This window comes from Hemiscyllium ocellatum (genome assembly GCF_020745735.1).
Source record: "Hemiscyllium ocellatum isolate sHemOce1 chromosome 17 unlocalized genomic scaffold, sHemOce1.pat.X.cur. SUPER_17_unloc_1, whole genome shotgun sequence".
In the NCBI taxonomy this organism is placed as follows: domain Eukaryota; kingdom Metazoa; phylum Chordata; class Chondrichthyes; order Orectolobiformes; family Hemiscylliidae; genus Hemiscyllium; species Hemiscyllium ocellatum.
The window spans coordinates 779,879-796,910 of record NW_026867474.1 but is presented as its reverse complement, the minus strand read 5'-3'; positions in this window follow the sequence as shown (position 1 = coordinate 796,910).

The window sequence follows — 17,032 nt, the reverse complement described above, 5'->3', positions numbered from 1 at the left end:
GTTGTTATCCAGGGTAATTGACATCTTGAAAAAGTTAACAAAAAAACAGACGTGAAATTGGTGACAAAATATAGACAATGATGTGGTCAATGTTTGAACTGTAGAGTGAGGTGGAATAGGCTGGGACAATTTTCCCGGCAGCATAACGGCTGCGACATGATTTTATTGAAGGGTTTTGAACTGAGTATTTACGTGTTTTACCCAAGCTAGGGTGAGTTGGAAACTCGGGAGCATAGGTTTAAGGTGAGTGCTCTGAAATTGACAAAGGACCTGAGGCACATTTCCCACGCACAAGGTTGTGCGTGTATGGAATGAGCTACCAGAGGAAGTGGAGGAGGCTATTGCACTCAGAAAATTGCAATGGTAATCGGATCGGTTTCTGGATAGGATGGGTTTAGAGGGTTGGAGGCCAAATGCTGGGGAACGGGACTTGTTTAACTTTGGATATGTGGTGAGCATGGATGAGATACACCGAAGTATCTGTTTCCACGCGGTGTACCCCAATAACGTTGTGTTTGAAAGGATTACTTTTTAGCGGAGCTTGCCGTCGCAGTCTGTAGCACAATCATTTAGACTGTTCGACTGCTCACGGGAAAGGTAGTATTGTGAAACACTGCAGAAACGAACTGCTTCCTTACTTTTGCTGTGACTGACCATACTACGTGAAATTTTCCCAGATCCTCAGTTGAGGGTTTTTGCTCTGGAAGTTACCTCAGAACCCCTGTTAACTCGTAATGTATTGAGCGTATCGCAAACAGAAAGCATTTAACACGGAACACAAACAAAACTGGCATACCTAATGCATGTTCAGACACAGCGAAGCATGAATGCTGAATGTGAGACAGTCCGAGGGCATGAGGCATAAAGTAACCTCACAACTGACAACTGGGCAATTCCAAACTACTTTTTCAAACATACTGCAGCCTTAGTGCACCACCACTTCCCAGACAATGCTGAAAAGAGAGAAAGCCATAATATAATAAGTATGGGCCATAAAAAAAAATGAATTTCACCAATCACAGTCTCGATTAGATTACCTTTCCCTTCGGGTGTCTCCAGGACGGAAATGAAGGAAATGGGAGAAATTCAATAACATATTCAGTGGAAAGAATTTCCCATTCGCCAGAAAGCCAAATAACGATGAATCAACTCAGCGCAGGACTTTGTTTCACAACAGCGATGAAATAACAGTCTCCATTCGGTTCCAGTAAAAGCTCAACTTGCCTGGAACGTCAACCAAGCGCTGAGCTGTTCGCGATTTTCTGCAGGGGAGGCGAGCACCATCATGACAGCAGAGAGACTTCACAAAATGCACCACAGTTAATTCCGCTGGAACATCAAAGCTGCCGGGATGGAAGCAGCATTTTCACAATGCTGCTGACCAGCTGAAATGGCAGCAGTGGGATTCGAACCCACGCCCCTTTCAGGACTGGAACCTGTATCCAGCACCTTAGACCGCTCAGCCACACTACCAGACCGCGCGATCGTGCATTTTCTTGCATTTCGAATTGTGCTCGTGCATAACCATACATGCTCAGTCACATGAAAAGGGTTCCATCGTCCCACTCCGACTCGCACAGCAGCTGGTATGTGCCCGGCTACAATGACAATTTCGCAGCAGATAATGAAAGCCCATCAATCCAGGCAAAAATCAATGGTAAGTTGAGTCTATCTTCTCAGACTCTTTTCAACCAGAAATGTATCTTTGACTGCGTGAGAATATATGTTCGGTTATGATTGGGTCAAATCACCATGAGCTGCTTGACATTACTGCAATTTCGATTCTTGCTTTGCTGAATGATTTCACCCATTGCTCGAAACAGGACAACTTTCACGTTTACATGGAACATGAAACACACCGGACTACAGGGAAAATGCACAAAGCTGAGCAGGCCGTGTTCCACATTATACCGTGCAGCATCGTTTCAGTCACTGTGTCTGTTTTGCAGAATAAGAGTTCCAAAGAATGTTCTCCACCCTAAAACCGGAGGTAGCATTACAACCCGAGAACGACAGATCACATTGGGAGGATGCTCTGACCTCGGGGCCAGTTCGAGATGCCACTTTCCTTGCCTTTTACCTTAACCGTGCAATTGGCTGCAGGGATGTTCACACCTGGACATGAGCCACATCGATACCAACTGAATAGGAAACCTGTGTGGGAATCGACAAGAAGCGACTCAATATATTTTGCTAAACTGGGCAGTAACTGCGTTGTTCTTCAATTGTAGCCTTTTACACGGACAAGAACGGAGCTTTCTTGCTTGCTCTCCCATCTGCAAATCTGCCTTCGAAAATGCTCGAACAAATCTGCTCTCTTTGTGAAATATGATGCACTTCTATTTAATTAGTGAGCAAAGCATTGTAAAGGCTTGTTCTGATCAGAACCATTGTAAAACCTGGTTCTGATCATAAGTCATTCTGTTGAGAGTGTAGTTACCGCGTTCTGATCCCTTCCACGAAAAACTGTCCGGCATTTGCATTCCTTGCGCAGGCGGACCGTTTCAAAGACTGGGAAGAAGCTGATGCGCTGGTGCTACTGATCAGCGCACCACTGATTCCTGAACTAGTCTGTCTGTCAAATGTAAACCAAAGTCGTCTCTGCAAGGCCTCATTTGGAAACTCTCTGTCGTTATTCAACGTGCGAGAATTGGCAGCAGAGGTGCTGAATCATGGTTTGGATCAGTTCGCACGTTAGTGACTCATTCAATCAGCAACAGCAATGAAAGAAATTGCACTCCCAGAGGAACCTCTGGACTTGTGATTTCATAGCGTCGCTAGTATTAAGGTGAGCCCCGAGATCTAAGCCATGTTGGAACTGAAACGGAGGAATTGACAGAGAGGCTGCAGAATAACATCGCAACCTTTTGGTTTTCTTTAAATCACTGACGAGCAGGAAACTGTAAACGGGCAGGGCGAGTGGGAAAGTGAGGCAGTTGCAGCTCTGGTGAAACTCCTTCTTTGTAAGTCACTCAGCACCAAGAGACGTGAAGGTGACTCATGCGGGAGAGCTCTTCACATCGAGAACAAAAAGCAATCAAGTGCAGTTAGCACCTCTCCCGGAATTGGGGTGGAGTGAGATAATTACCTTTTGACTTCAGTTACTATGTTCAGAAACTGCCTTTTAAATTGAGGTGAACAGAAACTTCATTTCTAATAAGCACCATGGAATTTAGCAAGATTTATTGAGTCGCTTCTTGTCGATTCCCACACAGGTTTCCAACTCAGTCGGTATCGATGTGGCTCATGTCCAGGTGTGAACATCCTTGTAGCCAATTGCACGGTTAAGGTAAAAGGCAAGGAAAGTGGCATCTCGAACTGGCCCCGAGGTCAGAGCATCCTCACAATGTGATCTGTCGTTCTCGGATTGTAATGCTACCTCCGGTTTTAGGGTGGAGAACATTCTTTGGGGCCCTTATGCTGCAAAACAGACACAGTGACTGAAACTATGCTGCACGGTATAATGTGGAACACGGCCTGCTCAGCTTTGTGCATTTTCCCTGTTGTCCGGTGTGTTTCATGTTCCATGTAAACGTGAAAGTTGTCCTGTTTCGAGCAATCATTGAGCAAAGCAAGAATCGAAATTGAAGTAATGTCAAGCAGCTCATGGTGATTTGACCAAATCGTAACCGAACATATACTCTCACGCACTCACAGAAACATTTGTAGCTGAAAAGAGTCTGAGTAGGTAGACTCAGCTTACCATTGATTTTTGTCTGGATTGAGGGGCTCCTTCTTTGTGTTTCACTCAGCAACCAGAGACATGAAGGTGACTCTGGCAGAGAGCTCTTCACATCGAGAACAAAGAGCACTCAAGGGCAGTTAGCACCTCTTTGACATCTTCTGGGGTGGGGTGGGGCAATCACCTTTTGACTTCTGTTAAGATCCTCAAAAACTGAAAGTTGTCCTGTTTCGAGCAGAGGACGAAATCATTTACCAAAGCAACAATCCAAATACCAGCAATATCATGCAGCTCATGGTTACTTTGCCCAATCATATCCGAATATACAGTCTCTCATACAGACATTACATTTGTGGCTTTAGCAAATCTCAGAAGCTTGATTCCAGCTATCAAATGATTTTTGGCTGGATTGAATGTTTGTTGCGAGATTGATATTGTAGTTGGTCATATCCCTGCAGCTGTGCCAGCAGGAGAGGGATCACAGAACTGTTTCCCTATGACTTTGCTTCTAATGTTTCACAGGAGCACCATGGAAGGTGTAAGACAATGCCCTGCAGCTGTGGCTGGTTTCGTGGCCAAGTGACCGAAGGAACTGCTTTCTCCCTACAAACTCTCAGGTGGCTCGAGTTCAGATCCAACCGCTGCCCTTTGTGGGTGTGCTGTTTGTTTTACTGCAGCCTGTTAAATGCTGCTGTGTTTAAATTCCAACACAACCATGTGGTTTTGCTTTTGGAAATGTACCTCTGATTTGGTAGAGTGCACACTCTCTATCCTGTCAGTGTTTATGCTGTTATGATCACGTTTGCGTCCCACATGAAATGTCCCCGTTCTCAAGCGGTTCTACTGCTGCATCATGTTCCGGCCAAGTTGTGTTATTCACTGTTTTCACTGAAACAGAACGGAGATTGGTATTGCATCGCTGTTGTGAAACAAAATCCTGCAGTGACTTTACTTCTCATTATTTGGTGTTCTGGCGAATGGGAAAATAATTCCACTACATTGTGATGTCATATGGTCTTAAATTTCTTTTATTTCCTTCCCTTCTGCCCTGGAGATGGAGGAAGCAGGCACTGCCGCATTGTTGATCGGATGGGCAAATTAATCTAAACGAGACTGTGTTTGGGAATCTCTTAACTTTTCATGGTCCGTTCATGTTCAGTTCTTTCTTTTCCCTCATTTCGGAGCTTTTCGGGAGGTGGCGGTGCACCAAGTTTCCAATACATTTTGGGAGTGCAGTTTGGAATTGCTCTGAAGGATCTGGGAGCTGTTTATGGCTGATTGCCCTCGCACTGTCCCCAGAACAGCATTCATGCTTCAATGTCTCTTAAAATGCATTTTAAACAAACTCCCATTTCCCAGCATCTGGCCCCTATCCCACTAAACCTTTCCTATCCAGAAGCTCAGCCGGTTGCCTTTGAAATCTTCTGAGTGTACGAGCCTCCTCCACTTCCTCTGGTCGCTGATTCCATACACGCACAACCTTCTCTGTGGGATAGGTGCCTCATTCCGTTTTATATTTTACCCGTCTCACCTTAAACCTATGCTCTCCAGTTTTTAACTCGCCCCATATTGCAGAGATCAATAACTCAAATTTTTCTGTTGACAAACCTTCCTTAAGGTCATGCCTGACGATGAAGGGTAAGACGTCCCAGTATGTTCAGGCTCGCCCGTCATTCCAAACTGTGCATCCCTGACACCATCTTTGTTTATATTTTGTGAGCAATTTCACGTGATTTTATTTTTTAAATGATGCCAATTACGCTGGAGAATAACCAGCTCCTGGAAACAGAAAGATGAAGCGTTGAGCCGCTGTAAATTTTAGTGCTGGCCGACTCTGAACACCAGCTGCTCGCGGGGATATTTCCTGTAGTGTAGTGGCTGTTAGAGTCACCTCATACACGAAAACTCCCCGCTTCAAAATCGGGCAAGAATAGCCTTATTCCCGATGGCAGCCTTTCAGACTGACATGAGCAGAGATTTGTAACTTGCTGTTCACGTCAGCAAACCTGGCTTTGAATTTGCTCGCTCATACATGCTCGAGTGATGAAACGGAATACAATCCCATTTCATTTCTGTGTGAAACATTTTCACAGTGTTCGCCAAACTGGTTTTGAATATGCACAGATGTGTACAGCACTGATGGCCATTCTGTGTCACAGTGGAGTTCCTGGACTCTGATCCTTCCACTAAAAACAGTACCACATTTGCTTTCCTTGGGCAGGCGGCCTGGTTCAAAGCCAAGGGGCAAAGGTTCCCAGCAAAAATCCTCAACTGAGAACCTGGGCATGTTTCATGGGGAATGGTCAGTGGGAGTAACATCGTGGAAGCACCCGGTTCTGCAGTGTTTCTAAACACTAAATTCAAGAGCGATTGAATTTTAGTATTCTGAGGCATAATTTAAATTGATTGGTAAAATTGGAATTGTTTCTTAATTACCAAGCAAAACTGACTTGTTCCACAGCCAACCGTTACATCTTTCCAATTTTCCAGTACAGGCTGAGACTGCGAGCTGGTCATCACAGGTATTTGTCAGCGCTCAGTTCCGAACAGCATTCACTCTCATTTGAAGGTGGAGGGCACGTCTTCAACTTCATAACACTGTTCTCATCACAAAATCCTGCAGCTTCTCATCTTGGGGACAGGGGTTGGATTGCAACCGTTCCCGTATTAAATGTAAAGATTTTCACACGGGAAGCGCCATTCATGAGGTGGGAGTGGGGATGGGGGAGTTTCTGTAAGCTGTGTCCCAGGGCTGTGCAGGGAGCTGCAGTGGCCACTGTCTGTTGACAGCAGGGGTCTGGAGAGAGCAGTGTTTGTCCCTGTCTTACTCCGTGTGGAGCCAGGGAACACAGAATCATCAATGGTTTGGGCTGCAATTCAACCTTGCCATGGATTTTCCGGTTTAAATGGAGCTAGGGTAGTATTCCCATAGTCTGATCTGGAACAACCAAAGCTCCATACCTGGATGGTGTCAAACTACCAACCTTTATCTTTCAGCCCACTGCTGACCATTGGAGTCATACAGCCTGTCACCAACCAGGCGTGCCGATTTCCCTAAAGCAGGAAGGTTAGCGGGGATCTGAAGGGCGGTGGAACAACTGGAGCTCTCACTGTTTTCAGAGTCTGTCACCAATTTTCCTGCTTTCATTACCAAAAGTGTCAGAGAGCTTGAGGGGTCTGCAAACACCCAGAGGGAAAGGAACTGGGAATTAGAAGATACCCAGATCGTTCAAAATGACTGCCTGAGCTACATCACTATGACTCTGGTACTGGGATAATTCAAGCACACGGCTTGACAGAATCTGAAAATTAAATACAGAACTTCAGGCTGTTCAGTCCAAATGAGATCCATTAAGATACAGTGGATATTGAATCTCTTCCATATAGCGACTTCATCAAATCCTCCCTGTCAATCTATCCACAAACTTATTTTTTGTATTTCTTCGTCCATTTCCCCCAGCTAATGTGAACATCTTGTTTTCATCTTCCTTATCTATACCAATTATAAGCCAATAAGCTCTATTGCATCTCGCTTCAACTCCAGTTGCTCCATTGCATCATAAATCACTCCTTAATCTTACTGGTAAATGAATGAGCCTATCCCCTCTCTGGACCCTCCCATCCTTCACAATGTATGATGATCTCTGTTGTGAGTATACTGATCACCCTCGACCTGGAGGAGGGATAATGCGAGTTTCTGAAATTATCGAGAGGGTGCAGGAGGAACCCAATAGGACTGGCACCTTTTGGGAGAGAGAAATAATGTTAATGTTTAGAGACAATTTCTTACTTTATTTTGATTATTCTTTTCTCTCTGCCCTAATAGTGATGGATCTTTGAAGCTTCTTTCTCCAAGGATTTCAAGGAAGGATATATACACAAAAGTATCAAACAAAGGGAATTATTTGTCTCTCTGATTTCTCACCTGGACTGACACTGCCTTTATTAAACTTCTTTGAATATTTGAAGAAGATTCATAGACAGGAAACGCCAAAGAAACATTTACTCTAGATCTGACTTGATCAATCGATTCATCACAAACTGGAAATAATTGGCATTTGAGTGTTGCATCCTCAGTCATTACCAATCACTGCATACAATTTCTCCATCATATCCTCCCTGACGATCTGTACCAAAGTCTTAGGTGATTGTTGGTGTATCCCATACCTGGGGGAGGTGTGTTCCAGTTGGAGGTAGTTGGGAGCTGACAGGATGAACTAGGTTGGGGAGTAGATGGGGCTTGGGTAATAGATTCTGGGAGTATTTGAACATTGCTCAGTCAGCCATTATCCTCAAGCCATGCGGGCTGACAGGGGGAGTATTGACCTGTTACTGCCTCTGTCTGTCTGTGAGGAGAAAGTGAGGACTGCAGATGCTGGAGATCAGAGCTGAAAATGTGTTGTTGGAAAAGCGCAGCAGGTCAGGCAGCATCCAAGAAACAGGAGATTCGACATTTCAGGCATAAAGCCCTTCTTCAGGAATGAGGAAAGTGTGTCCAGCAGGCTACGATAAAAGGTAGGGAGGAGGAACTTGTGGGAGGGGCATTGGTGATGCGATAGATGGAAGGAGGTCAAGGTGAGGGTAATAGGCCAGAGTGGGGTGAGGGCAGAGAGGTCACGAAGAAGATTGCAGAGGGAGTCCCTCCCTCGCTCACTGCACACCCCAGGTCATCTCCTCTGCACAGAAGCTCTTCAGCCACATTCTCAAACAGACTTGCTACTACAGCCACATCTCCTTCCTCAGCACCTGTCGACGGAACCGACCTCGAACTCAGCACTGCCTTCCTAACCTGTAATCTTCTTCCTGACCTCTCCACCCCCACCCCACTCCGGCCCATCACACTCACCTTGACCTCCTTCTACCTAGCGCATCTACAACGCCCCTTCTCCAAGTCCTTCCTCCCTACCTTTTATCTTAGCCTGCTGGACACACTTTCCTCATTCCTGAAGAAGGGCCTTATGCCTGAAATGTCGAATCTACTGTTCCTTGGATGTTGCCTGACCTGCTGCGATTTTCCAGCAACACATTTTCAGCTCTGTCTGAGTGTGACAGAGTGTGGGCTGGGGGTCACTTGTTCCCTTTTTGCCTTTTCTATCTCTCTCACTGTCGCTCTCTCTTTCGCTTCTCTCTCCTCTCTCGTTTTCTCTTTCACACTCTCATTCTTCTGCTCTCTTCTCCACCTCTTCTTCACCCCTCTTCTCCTCCTACCCTCTTCTCCCTCTCTCTCCTCCACTCTCTCTTCTCTCTCCCATCTCTTTTCGCTCTCCCTCTCTCTTGCCTCACTCTTCTCTCCCTCTCTCAACTCTCTCTTCCCCCACTCTCACTTCATCTCTCTCTCTCTCTCTCTCTCTCATTACGGTCGCACGGTGGCTCAGTGGTTACCACTGCTGCCTCACACTGCCAGGGACCCAGTTCAAATCCTGCCCAAGGCAACCGTCTGTGTAGAGTGTGTACATTCTCCCCAGTGTCTGCATGGGTTTCCTCAATCGGTCCAATGGTGTGCAGGTCTGGGTGGACTGGCCATAGTGGAGTTGCCCAAAGGGTAAGATGAACTGTTCAGACAGAGCAAGGTCTATGTGGGTTACTCTCCTAACCATCTTTCCACCCCTCTCTTTCCCCCAGTATCCTACTCCCCTCTCCTCTGCCACCCTGCCCTCATCTGTCTTCACAATTCCCTCCTCGTTTTCCGCCCCCACTTTCACTGTCCTACCCATCTGCACTTCTGTCTTTCACCCAATCTCCTCCTCCCCACCTTCAACCACTCTGTCCTCCCGAATTCTTCTCGCCACCTCCTTCTGTTCCCACGCCTCCTGCTGTCTATTCCCTCTTTCCATGCCACCACCTACTCCCCCTCACCTCTTCTCTCCCCGCTAACATCCCCCCGCTCTCCTCCTCCTCGCCCCCACACCTCACCCACTCTCCTCCTCCCCCCCTCTGAAACCCTCCTTTGCCCCTGCTGCTGTCTGCCTCATTCTCCCTGCCCCTCTTTCCTCCACCTCTCTCTCCTCTCCCTCTCTCTCTTTCACCCCAATTTTCTGCGCCCTCTCTCCTCCCCTCTCTCTCCTCCCACTCTCTGTCCTTCCCCTCTCTCCTCCCACTCTCTCCCCTCCCCCTCTCTCTTCCCCCTCTCATTCCCCTCTCTCCTCGCCCCTCACTCTCCTACATCTCTCTCTCCTCCCCCTCTTCGTACACCCCCTAACCTCCCCCCTCTCTCCTTCCCCGCTCCATCCACCTCTCCTCCCATTCTCTCTCCTCTCCCTCTCTCTCCTCTCCCTCTCTCCTCTCTCTCCTCCCCATCTTCCTCATCCCCCCTCTCCTCCCCGATGCTCTCCCTCTCCCATCTCCCCTCTCCCACTCCCCTCTCTTATCCCACTCTCCTCCTCCTCCTTCTCTTCTTTCTCCTCTTCCCTCTCTCCTCTCCCCTCTCCTCTCATTCCTCACTACTCTCTCCTCTCACTCCTCATCACTGTCTCCTCTCCCCTTTCTTCTTCCCCTTTCCCCTCTCTCCTCACCGCTGTCTCATCTCCCCCTCCCGTCTCTCCTCTCTCCTGTCCCCCTCTCTTCTCTCTCCTCCCCTTCACCTCCCCTTCTCCTCTTTCTCCCCTCTCCCCCTCACCTCTCCACTCTCCCCTCTCTCCTCATTCCCTCTCCTCACCCCTTCTCTTCTTCCACCTCTCCTTTCTTCACCTCCCCTCCTCTCCCGCTTCCCTGCCCTCTCGTTCCCCTCTTCTCCACACTCACTTCTTCCCCTCTCCCATCCCCCTCTTATTCACCCCTTCTCCTGAACTCCTTCCCTACCCCCTTGTATCCTCTCCTCCCACCTGTCCTCCCTTCTACTCTCCCATCTCTCCTGCCCCCTCCTCCCTGGCTCTCCTCCCTGTCTCTGCTGCATTTCCCTGTTCACCTTCCCCCTCCTTCCCCCATTTCCGCCTCTCCTCCCCTTCACCTCCCACTGTCCTCCCCTCCTCCGCATCTTCACCTCTTTCCTCCCCAATCCTCATGTCCCTCTCTCGTCTACCTCCCACCACCTATCTCCTACTCCACCCCAAACTCCCCCTCGCCTCACACCCCAAACGCCCCCTATGTCCTCACTTCCTCCTCTCTCCTAACCCCTCTCCTTCCCTTCTTCCCCATCACTCGTCCCCCCACTTCATTCGCTGTCTCCTCCCGTCCTCCACCTTCCACGTTCTCCCCACCTCTACTCCTCTCCTTCATTCCTCTCCTTCTCTCCTACAACCCCCTTCCCATACACCCTCCACCACTCTACTCCCCCTTACGCCATCCACTCCTTGCTCCTCACCCCCTGTCCTCCTGTTCCCTCTCCTCCCATCTCTCCTCCTACTCTCGCCCACCGTTCCCAGCTCTCTCCTACCCCCTCTCTCCTACAGCCCTCTCTCCACCCCTTCTTTCCTCTGCCATGCCTCTTTCCCCAATCCAATTATCCCCGCACCTCCCCTTCCTCCACCCTCTCTTCTCCCCCTCCCTCCTCACCTCTCCCTCCCCTCCCCTCCCCACTCTCCCTTCCCATCTCTCAAATTGAAAGATGAGGCACACAAAGTGGTCAAAAACAGCATGAAACTGGAAGATTGGGAAAGCGTTAAAGATCAGAAGAAAGTCACAAAAAGAGTGAGAAAGAACCGTAGGAAAGAACAGGAGAGAAAAGATGTACCACATAATTTAAAGACAGATAGCAGAAGTTTCTATGAAAACTTTAAATGAAAAAGAGTGGCTAAGGTAAATGTTGGTCCTTCAGGGGATGAGGAGGGACATTTAGTTATGGGGTGTGATGAAATGGCGGAGGCACTGAACACGTATTTTGTATCGGTCTTCACAGTGGAGGGCGCTAATAACATGCCAGAGATTGACAAAGAGATGGAGTTGGTGAGGACCTGGAAACAAATATTATTACGGAACGCTAGTGTTGGGCAAGCCCATGGAGCTAATGATAGACAAGTCTTCTGTCCTGGTGGAATGCATCCCAGCGTGCTAAAAGAGACAGCGGGGGATAGAACAGTTGCACCGTCAGTAATTTTCCCAATTTGCTGGACTCTGGGGCAGTTCCAGCAGATTGGAAAACATTGGCGCCGCTGTTTAAAAAGGAAGGTAGACAAAAGATGGGGTAGTATAGATCAGTTAGTGCAACATCTGCCGTGGGGAAAATGCTTGAGTCTCTTATCAAGAAAGAAAGAGCAAGGCACTGCTGGATCCCCAAGTGAATACCTTCCCACACATGGAACAGCTGAACGACTTCTCCCCCATGTGAATAGGGTGATGTTAAATAAAGACCATTGAATTTAAGACATTTACAGATCTTAAAGTTTTTTTCCCCCACAGTCAGGGGAAAGCTCTCTTGTCAGTGTAAAGCCACTGGTGTGACATGAAGCTGGATGACAAAATAAATCTCTTCGCACAGAATGTCTGTGTCAATGAGTCTCCAGTAGGTCTGTGAATTTTCTATCCTTCTGACAATCCAGATATTTCCATGGTGCTGATCTCCTCGCATATCTCCAAGTTGGATGATCTGGTGAATCCTTTCCCATAAACACAACATATTTATGGCTTCTCTGTCTGTGAGTGTTTTTAGATTGTGAACTGGATAATGTTAAATAATTTCTGCAGTCAGTTAACTGGAACACTCATACACTTATGTGTGTGTGTGTATGTGTGTGTGTGTGTGTGTGTGTGTGTGTGTGTATGTGTCTGTGTGTGTGTGTGTATGTGTGTGTGTATGTGTGTGTGTATGTGTGTGTGTGTATGTGTGCGTGTGTATGTGTGCGTGTATGTGTGTGTGTGTGTGCGTGTATGTGTGTGTGTGTATGTGTGTGTGTGTATGTGTGTGTGTGTGTGTGTGTGTGTATGCGTGTATGTGTGTGTGTGTGTGTGTGTGTATGTGTGTGTGTATGTGTGTGTGTGTGTGTGTGTGTGTGTGTGTGTGTCTGTGTTGGGGCTTGACCACACACAATGTTGTTTGAAACCTTTGCTCACTGACATACAAGATAATCATGTTCCCTTTATGGCCAAATGTATTTAGTGACTCTGTTGGATCTTTATATCATGTCTGATTTCTCTCACTTCTGGCGAGAGGTGCAAGTGGAGTTCAAAGCACCTAAATGTGAGGTGATGCACTTTGGGAAGAATAACTGGAAGGCAGAATACTGGGTCAATGGAAAGATTTTGGTAGTGTGGATGTGCAGAGGGATCTTGGAGTCCGTGTCCATAGATCCTTGAAAGTTGCCACCCAGGTAGATAGTGCTGTTAAGGGGGCATACAGTGTGTTAGGTTTCATTGGGAGAGGGATTGAGTTCTGGAACCACAATATCATACTGCAACGCTACAAAATGATGGTGCGGCCACAGTTGAAATATTGTTTACAGCTGTGGTCGCCCCGTTACAAATACGATGTGGAAGCATTGAAAAAGGTGCAGAGGAGATTTATCAGGATGGTGCCTGGTCTGGAGGGAAGGTCTTATGAGAAAAGCTGAGAGACTTGGATCTGTTCTCATTGGAAAGAAGGTGGCTAAGGGGGAATTTGATAGAGACATATAAGATAATCAATGGATTAGATAGACAGTGAAAGTCTTCTTCTTAGGATGATGTCGTCAACTTGTACGAATGAGCACAACTACAAATTGAAGGGTGATAGATTTAAGACAGATGTCAGAGGCAAATTCTTTACAAGGAGAGAGTGGTAAGTGTGTGGAATGTCCTACCTGCTGAGGTATTCAACTCAGCCACACTAGGGAGATTTAAATAATCCTTAGATAAACTCATGGATGATTTTGGGATAGTGTAGGGGGACGAGTTGAGAAAATTCCACAGTTCGGTGCAACATTGAGGGCTGAAGGGCATGTTCTGTGCTTTATTGTTCTATGTTCTATAATCTGAATCTTTATCCAAGGTGGAAATGACAAATTCTGCCATAGATTTCAGGGGACGGGGGAAATATAAAGAAAATAAATCCGAAAGAACAGAAGATGCCGTTGATCAGAAACAAAAACAGAAGTTTCTGGAAATGCTCAACAAGTCTGGAAGCATCTGTGAAGAGAAATCAGAGTTCACGTTTCTGATGAAGGACCCAAAACGTGAAGGGAATTTTATTTTCTCAGATGCTGCAAGACCAGCTGAGCATTTCCAATAACGTGAAAGTTTAAAGGGAGTTATGTCAGGCAAGTTTCTAATGCAAAAGGTGGTAGATGACTAGAATGTACTCTCCGGGGAGGTGGTAAAAGCAGAAATAATCACAATGCTTAAGAGGCATTTGGGAAGGCACATAAGCAGGCAAGGGGTTGCCAGGGATATGGATCATGTCCAGGCAGGTGGAATTAGTTTAGGAATGGCATCCTGATGGGCCGATTATTCAGGTGCTGTACTGTTCTGTTTTCCAGGGGGTACAACGTGTGGATCGAGTGTTAATATGTTTTAGAACACACCGTTGAGAGAAGCAATGTAGAAAGGAAATATATATTTGCATGGCACAGACACAAAGAGTAGAGACAGAGGGAAGGTGGGGGGACAATGTGTACAATTCTTTAAAGGAGAGAGGACATAATCAAAGTGTTTTGATCAAAACATATGGGATCCTGGGTTTCATTAAGCAATTTCATTGATGGGATATGTCACAGTCAATCATTGTATCCAATTCAGGTCAACAGATTCCTGCTCAGGAAGGATCTGAGTGATCTTCACGGTGTGGAGTACAGACTTACTGGTGTGGTGCACTGATGAAGAAAATGCAGTCCCTGGAATGATTTGGAAAAAATCAAATGTTATTTTCTTTGAAGAAATCAAGTTGAATATATCTTGATAGAATAAAATGGATAAATTATAACACATCTACATAGAGCAGACAATAAAATAAATTGCACTTGATAGGTGATGGCTCAAAATTTAAGACCAGATATAACGTTTTGAGAAAGTGGGAGATGAGCAAGTGTTCCCGTTGACTGTATTGGCTGGAAATATGCAGAACATGCTGCCTATTATATGGTGCAAGTAGAGATGGTCAATGATTAACGAATACGATTATATCAGATCTGAGGGAAATAAACTTTCAGGGTTTTGGGGACAGTTGGAGAATGCGAATAAGGGATTCTGCTACAGAGAGCCAGCTTGGATTTGATGGGCCCCTTTCTGTGCCATAATACATTTTTTTGTCCTTGCTTAACTTGTTCTGGTTGTTTGTCTTATCATTTAGGTAAATCTACTCTGTGTTCATGATCAGACCAACACAGGTTGTCCTTCCACAGGAGGAGATAATGTATACAGCTTTATATTTGGTTCTGGGGGAGTCCCCAGGTAGGGTACACAGAATTGAAAATCTGCTCCTGGATGTTTTTACCAGGATTGTGATTATCTTGAAACATCTAATGCCACACCAATGCCTGGAATGCTTTCTGACTGACTGACTAACTAAATGAAATATGTTCCTTCTACAGCACGTTGCTGGCTGGAGTTCTGTGGCCAGTGTTGTTGCACAAGGATCAGAATTGGAACATCTATTGTCTGTAACATATATCAATGATTAGCATGGAAATGTAAACGATTTATTTAGCAAGTTTCTAGATGTTACAAATTGATGAAGTTATGAATCATGAAGAATGTTGTCAAAGGATAAAGCAAGAAAGAGATCAGTTGTAAAACCCATACGAAGATAGATTTTAATCCAGACAAGTGTGAGGAGATGTATTTTGAGAGGCTCATTGCCAGAGGAATGCATTCACTAAGCCAAAGGGCTCTCAGCAGCATTGATGTACACAGGGATCTTCAGGGGCAAGTTCACAGCTCCCTGAAAGTGGTGAAGGAGGTGGATGGCATAAATGCCTTCTTCTGTCAGGGGAGTGAATATAAAACTATCATTATGCCACCTTTGGAGTATTGTGTGCTGTTTTGATCACTACATAAAAAGGAGGATGTGGAGGCTTTGAACAGCGTGATAACAGGTTTACCAGGATGTTGCCTGGATTGGGAGAGGTTGGATAGACTTGGAGTTTTGTCTTGGGAAAGTCAGTGGCTGCGGGTGATCCGAAAGACTCAGACAGTGTGAAAAATCTGAATCTTTTTCCAAGATGAAAATGGCAAATTCTACAGGCCATATATTTAGGGGAGTGGGGGCAATTTTAAAGGAAATGAAAACTGAAACAACTGCAGATGCTGTAAACCAGAAACAAAAACATTATCGGGAAAAGTTCAACAGCTCTAGCAGCTTCTATGAAGATAAATTAAAGTTAATGTTTCTGAGGAAGGGTGACCAGACCCGAAACATGAACTGACTTCTCTTCAGAGATGCTGCATGATCTGCTGAGCATTTCCAACAACATCTGTGCAAGGTTAAAGACAGTTGTGTCAGACAAGTTTCTTATGCAGAAGGTGGTAAATGACAAGAATGTACTTTCCTGAGAGATGGGAAAAGCAGAAAAAAATCACAACTTTTAAGAGGCATTTGGGCAGACACATAATCAGGCAAGGGTTGGCAGGGATATGGACCATGTACAGGCAGGTGGAATTAGTTTGGAATGGCATCATGATCCGCACAGACATGGTGGGCCGATTATTCCGGTGCTGTACTGTTCTGTTTTCCAGGGGGAAGAATGTGTGGAGCGAGAGATAATATTTTGAGTAGAATATGTCTCTTCTTTAGCACACACAGTAAGTTTGTGCATTTTGAGAGAAGCAATGTCAAAAGGGAATATATATTTGAATGGCACAGATACTGAGAGCAGGACAGCAGGAATGCGGGACAATGTGTACCAATCATTAAAGGAGAGAGAACATAAAGTGTATTGAGTAAAACAAATGGATGCTTGGCTTCATTAATGTGGGAACACTAACAAACTCACGGAAAAGATGCTGACCCTGGACAAAGCTCTAGTTAGGTCACAGTCAATCATTGCATTCAATTCTGGTCAACAGATTCCTGGTCAGAATGAGGAAGTTAAAATACCATAGAGGGGCCAGTTCCGTACCTTTTGCTTCTCTTTCAGGACACCGTGGGGACTCAAGGATTAAACATTCCTTGCCAAAGGCCTTATTTCATCAACTGAAAGCCTACACTCTTAGAATACAGACAGAACACCTCAGAAGGGGGGAGGCTGACAGTATGTCAACATAGAACCTCTTGCAGCCACACGTGTGGATTGCCCCGTAACTCCAGACAGAGGAATGTGCCCTTTCCAGTCAAGACTGAGAACCCTGGATACAACCCTATTAAACTGCCTTCCCCTCCCTTGTCTTAGCTCCCCTCCATATTAGCATAGGTAAGTGAATCCCCCATTTACTGACGGAAGAACCTTTCTGCCTTAATCTCTTCCCATCAACACATAATCATGAACAATATGATAATCAATTTCTGTA